The sequence below is a fragment of the Pantherophis guttatus genome, chromosome 3, assembly GCF_059756535.1.
Source record: "Pantherophis guttatus breed Tessera chromosome 3, ASM5975653v1, whole genome shotgun sequence".
NCBI lineage: Eukaryota > Metazoa > Chordata > Lepidosauria > Squamata > Colubridae > Pantherophis > Pantherophis guttatus.
This window is the reverse complement of record NC_142065.1, coordinates 50,974,948-50,980,920: the sequence shown is the minus strand read 5'-3', so window position 1 is coordinate 50,980,920 and position 5,973 is coordinate 50,974,948.

Below are 5,973 nucleotides of genomic sequence, written 5' to 3'. Positions count from 1 at the left end.
ACTCATGCTTCTGCTGAGCTCTTAATTAATATTTCCTTTTAAAATATATATTTGTCTTATTATCCTTTGCATACTATCTTGATCATCCCACTCCAGCAGAGTGAAAATGTTATTGGCTTGCATTATGTCCTATGCCTAGGTACCTTTCTTAGTCATCTCGCCAAATGTTGAAAACCTATAAACTCTGTTCAGGCTACATAAGAATCAAGGGTAGAGGTGGGGATACATAATGAAAGATATATCATGATTTCACAATACAAATCCCTTGATTTATGCATTAGTATCCAATATCAAGTTAGTTAATTTAGTTAGTTAGTTAGTTTATTATATTTGTATATTGCCCTTCTCCCGAGGGACTCAGGGTGGTGAACAGCCATGGTAAAAATAATGTACAACAAAAATTAAAAGCTTATTCAAATAATTCAATCATTCGGCCAAATTTAAAACATCCAACTAAGATCATTTTAAAACCCCTATCAAAACCCAATTTATAAAACCTTTATCCTGTCAGTCCAGCTTGCTGGAATAATAGGGTCTTCAGAGCGCGATGGAAGGCACGGAGGTCGGGGATCCTTCGTATGTCCAGGGGCAGTTCATTCCATAGGGCCGGGGCCCCCCCAGAGAAGGCTCTCCCCCTGGGGGTCGCCAGCCTACACTGTTTGGCTGACGGCACCCTGAGGAGGCCCTCTCTGTGGGAGCGTATTGGTTGGTGGGAGGCAATCGGTGGCAGAAATGCATATATGAAAAGTTAGAGTTGTGGTGTCATTAAGTAGAAGTAATTTTTTCTTCTTCTTTTCATTATCATAACTATGTCCAGATTCCTATGAGTATATATGTTGCTGTGGCATCTTTGGGCATTTTGGTGACAATATTACTCAACTGTTATAGAAGCAGGAACAGATGGATGCTATGTGGACAACAGATAGCTACAACAGTAGAAAGCAGAACAATGCTTCCGTATATCTGAGATCCTCCTATTTTGCAATCCAAATCCTGCTCACACAATGCTAAAAAGAATGTAATATCAATCTCTCTAAAACCATGGCCTATTAACATGTACAAACAACTCATGAGACCAATATGCCTCTTGAGGTATATAGGAAAAATTCAACTATATCAGCTGTTCATGTGAAACATTGTTACATCTCTGATTTTTCATCTTTTCTCCTCCCTCTTTTCTTTCCCAGACAATGCCATAATATGATTCATCCTCAAGGCTAAAATTTATCCTGCCATAGCCAGGATGTAACAACTTAGAGCAAGGGTGTCAAACTGGTGGCCCCCAGGCCAGATGCATCACCCGCAAGCCACACCCACCCCAACTACGCGAAGGGGAAAAAAACGTTGCGAAATGACATGTGATGGCAATGTGATGCCGTGAGTTTGACATCCATGACTTAGAGCAGAGGTCACCAGCCTTTCAGACCTCAGGGACCACTAAATTAATAATTTTAAATCCCGCAGACCAATAATACGAATCCAGCGCACCGCTTGCTGAAGTGCCTGGACTCACAGTGATGGGATGAGGTCCTTCAGGCACTTAGTTTGGCCGCCCGTTTTTGCAACCTTTAACACTCAAAGAGCCATTTGGACCGGTTTCCCACAGAAAACAAAACACCAGGATCTCTCATCTCTCTCTCTCCTTCTCTCCCTCTCTTTGTATGTCTGTCTGTCTCTTTCTTTCTCTTTCTCTCTCTCTTTCCCCTCTCTCTTTGTCTGTCTATCACTCTCTCATCTCTCTTTCTTTCTCTCATCTCTCTCTCTGTGTATTTCTCACTTTCTCTCTCTCTCATTTCTCTCTCCCTTTCTCTCTCTCTGTCTCATCTCTCTCCCCCTCCCTCTTTGTCTGTCTCTCTCTCTCTTATCTCTCTCTCCCTTTTCTCTCCCCTCCCTCCCTCCCTCCCTCTCTCTCTCATTCTGATTCTCTGGCACTCTCTAGGTCTCGGGGGCACTTCTTCAGCCTTTGTTGGTGCTGGATGCACCTCAGTTGCTCAGGGAGACACATGACCTGCTTTCCACCCCAAGATACTAGCCTGACCCAGCTACAGCCAATGCTTCACATCATAATGGGCTCCAGGAGGAGAAGAGGATGCCGTCTAAAAGGATGTGCCATTGTGAAGCACACTAAATTTGTCTGCAAGAGCAGTGGGCAGGCCATGGAGATGCCAACAGCAGCAGTGGAGAGAAATGGCTGGGCTGGGCCAGTGTCTCAGGGCTAAGAGGAAGTCGCACATCTCCCCGAAAGATCAAGGTGCACAGAGCACCAACAAGAGCCGGAAGAAATGCCCATGAGACTCAGCAAGAGATGAAGCTTCGCTCCCATTCTGGAATATGGGGCAAATCTCCATTCCCACACCCTTCCCTTCTCAGGCCAAGCAAGGAGTGACAGGGAGTGGTGTGTGGGGCCAGCCACTGGTGGGTTCAGCCGACAGGAAGCCACAGCATGGGGACAAAAGAGCTGCTGGTTGCCGACACCCATTGCTTTGGCTCACCTGCATTGCCACCACCCCTTGCCGCAACAGCACCATTACCTTGTTCTGGCAGGCAAGGGTTGCGCTACTCCTTGAACATTGCATCACCTGCAAAGTTGCAAGTTGCACGTATCTCCCTCTATGATGGTGATTTCCAGCCCCACCATGAGCTTCTTGGCCGGTCCCATATTCCAGAGCTCTAGTCACAGGACTGGCCATTGGTCATCCCGAAGCAGCTCCTCCACCTGGGTGCACTGCAGACTACTAAAATTTTCTCATGGACCACTGGTTGGTGACCTCTGGCTTAGAGGAAAGTCCAAACATGGCTGGCAAACTCTGGGTTAGAATTATTATATCAAGATCCACCATTGCTGATGCTGCCTGCCTCTTCTCTCCCTCTATCTCTCTCTCTCCCTCCCTCCCTCCCTCCTTCTCTTTCTTATTAAAAATGTAGTCAAAGTTGACTGATTAGGTATGTATCTCATTACAGATGGTAATTTTATTTAGGACTAGCATTGGAAATGCTCATCTAATTCATTTGTCTATGTATTAAATACAGGTAGTCCTTGACTTACAACAGTTGATTTAGTGATTGTTCAAAGTTATAATGGCACTTTAAAAAGTGACTTATGACCATTTTTCACACTTACAACACCCCCATGGTCATGTGATAAAAATTTGGACACCTAGCCACTGGTTCATATTTACAGTTGCAGTGTTCTGTATCATGTGATCATCTTTTGTGACCTTCTGACACAAGCAAAGTTAATGGGGAAATCAAGATTCACTTAACAATTGGGTTACTAACTTAACAAATGCAATGATTCACTTAACAACTGTGACAAGAAAAGTCTTAAAATGGGGCAAAATTCACTTGACAACTTTCTTGCTTAGCAACATAAATTTTGGGCTCAGTTAGGGTTGTAAATCGAGGACTACCTGTATATGTTCCAACAAAATTATTTTTATTTCTAACCAAGATTTACTTGGATATACACCCAAGGTCATTGTATGCATTATTGTTGAAGTCAAAAAATGTCCCCCAAGTAAGATAATTAAATGCTGATATCAACTTCTTTAACTTCTAGAGCAGTGATGGCTAACCTTTTTTCCATCACGTGCCAGGAGGGGAGGTCGCGCGCACACATGCCCACACCCGTACTTCTATGTGCCCCACCCCGCGCATGCGCACACAACCCCCCCGCCCCGCTGCTCCTGGCGCGTGATGGCATGCTGGGCCTGGTAGGCCCGTTTTTCTCTCTCCCCAGGTTCCAGAGCCTTTCTAGGAGCTTGGGGAGGGCAAAAATGGCCTTCCCAACCACCCCCGGAGGCCCTTTGGAGGCCAGAAACAGCCTGTTTGCCAACTTCTGGAAATGGCCCATTTGCTGACTTCCAGGCAAGCCCTCCCAAGGTCCTAGAAAGGCTCTGGAGCCTGGGGAGAGAGAAAAACGGGCCTTCCCCACCACCCCCTGAGGCCCTCTGGAGCCAGGAAACAGCCTTTTCCCTACTTTTGGTGAGCCCAGAAGGCCTGAAAATCAGCTGGCCGGCATGCGCCTGTGTGGCGGAGCTGAGCTTCTGTGCCCACTAATATGGCTATGCGTGCCACCTGTGGCATGCGTGCCATAGGTTTGCCATCACGGTTCTAGAGGATTATCAACAAGCAATAAATTGTTTCATCAAAATCCTAGATTTCTAGCTATCTCGGTTAATTCTCATGGTTGCACTATCATCGCCTCTTGGACAATCATATTTATTGGTCTTCTAATAACCGTTACAATTAAATAGCAACTATACTGACCTTTTATGAATATTTGCAAGTGAAAAGCTGCATGTGAAACCGTGCTAAACTTCTAGAGATAGGAAGCTGTTTGTTGAAATATTCCAATAAACCTTTTACCCCCTCCAAAGCTAGACTGATGTGACTAATGTGCCATAAAGAGTCTGACAGAACTTTCCTCTTTCTGACTGTGAAGAGCTTGCAAGCAAAACAGAATTCTCCTCCATTTATTTGAAAATTATTCACTAGAGTGTTTTTAGACTGAAGAAATACCTGCCTGATATGACTTCTTAACAATACCTTTTGAATTTTTCAAAACAATGGAAAATGCAACAGATTGGTCTGAATATTGTCTGATAATAAACTTCTTGTGTTTTCAATCTCTGTTTCTCAAACTTTTAACATCATAAAAGAGTTGTCATGGAAAACAATAAAGAAATATAATACACAATTCAAACCACCAGACTACATCTTTTGTTAAATGATGGTACAGATGGGCATTTCTTTGCTTTCTTCCAATACATGTTTTATTTGTTCAATAAAAGCTTCAAAAGAGAAATTGTACACTGTTATTATAAAGGTGTTATAATGACCAGTATAAGATTCCCCATAGTTCTTTGTTCAGGAATTGATCAATCTTCCCCTTTCAGATTCTGATGATTGTGATATGTGGTCAGCTCTTCTCAAAATCATATCCATTACTGTATGTTTCTTAAATTTCACTGATGAGTAATTAGAAAAATCAGTGATGGTTACCATTGGAGTGTCCAGGATGGGTGAGGGGGGACCAGATGTGGTATTCAGCAGGTTCTGACCAGTTCTGGAGAACTGGTAGCGTACATTTTGAGTAGTTCAGAGAACTGGTAAATATTACCTCTGACTGGCCCCACTCCCAACTATTCTCTGCTTCGCAAGTTCCAGCTGATCGGGAGGAAATGGGGATTTTGCAGTAACCTTCCCCTGGAGTGGGGTGGGAATGGAGATTTTACAGTATCCTTCCCCTGCCATGCCCACCAAGCCATGTCATGCCCAAGCCATGCCCACAGAACTGGTAGTAAAGATTTAAATCCCACCACTGCTAGGGGACATGATGAAATGGCAATTTATTTATCAAATTTAGAGTTGTGATAGTGACATCATTTTGGCATCAATGTGATTTGCTCCAGGTAAGTACAGTCACACTTTTAATAATTTTATTACTTCCATATTTGTGCAAAAAGGATATTTAGCAAGTCTAGATTTACTCAACTTTCAATCAAATTGATTTTTGGCATATTCAAAATTGACCTTCAACAAGAATAGAGGCTGTCTCTTCCTCGCATTTTGATAGTAATCCTTGAGGAATTCAGTCTTTTGAAAAGCCATACAGAAAGTTATCTGAATTGAATCTCCCAGATTAATATGTGTATCTCACTCCCCCCACCACATTTACAATGTACAAATATTCTGATGTTCTAGGTTTTAGAAGATTATTAAAATGCAATTAAAATAAAGTAGAAATGGATATTGGAAGGAAATATATTGAAAATAGACATTTTAGTAAGGGATCCAAAATCAATTTTTGCATCTTCATAGTTCTTGGATGTTTTTGACATATGTGATATTTTCTGCACCCATGTGGGCTACATGAGGACACAGTCAAATTCTTTCATCTTCATGTATGATCAGATGTTGATTACTTTTATCTTTTGTTCTCTAATGAAAATGTTGCTTGAAAGGCACAAA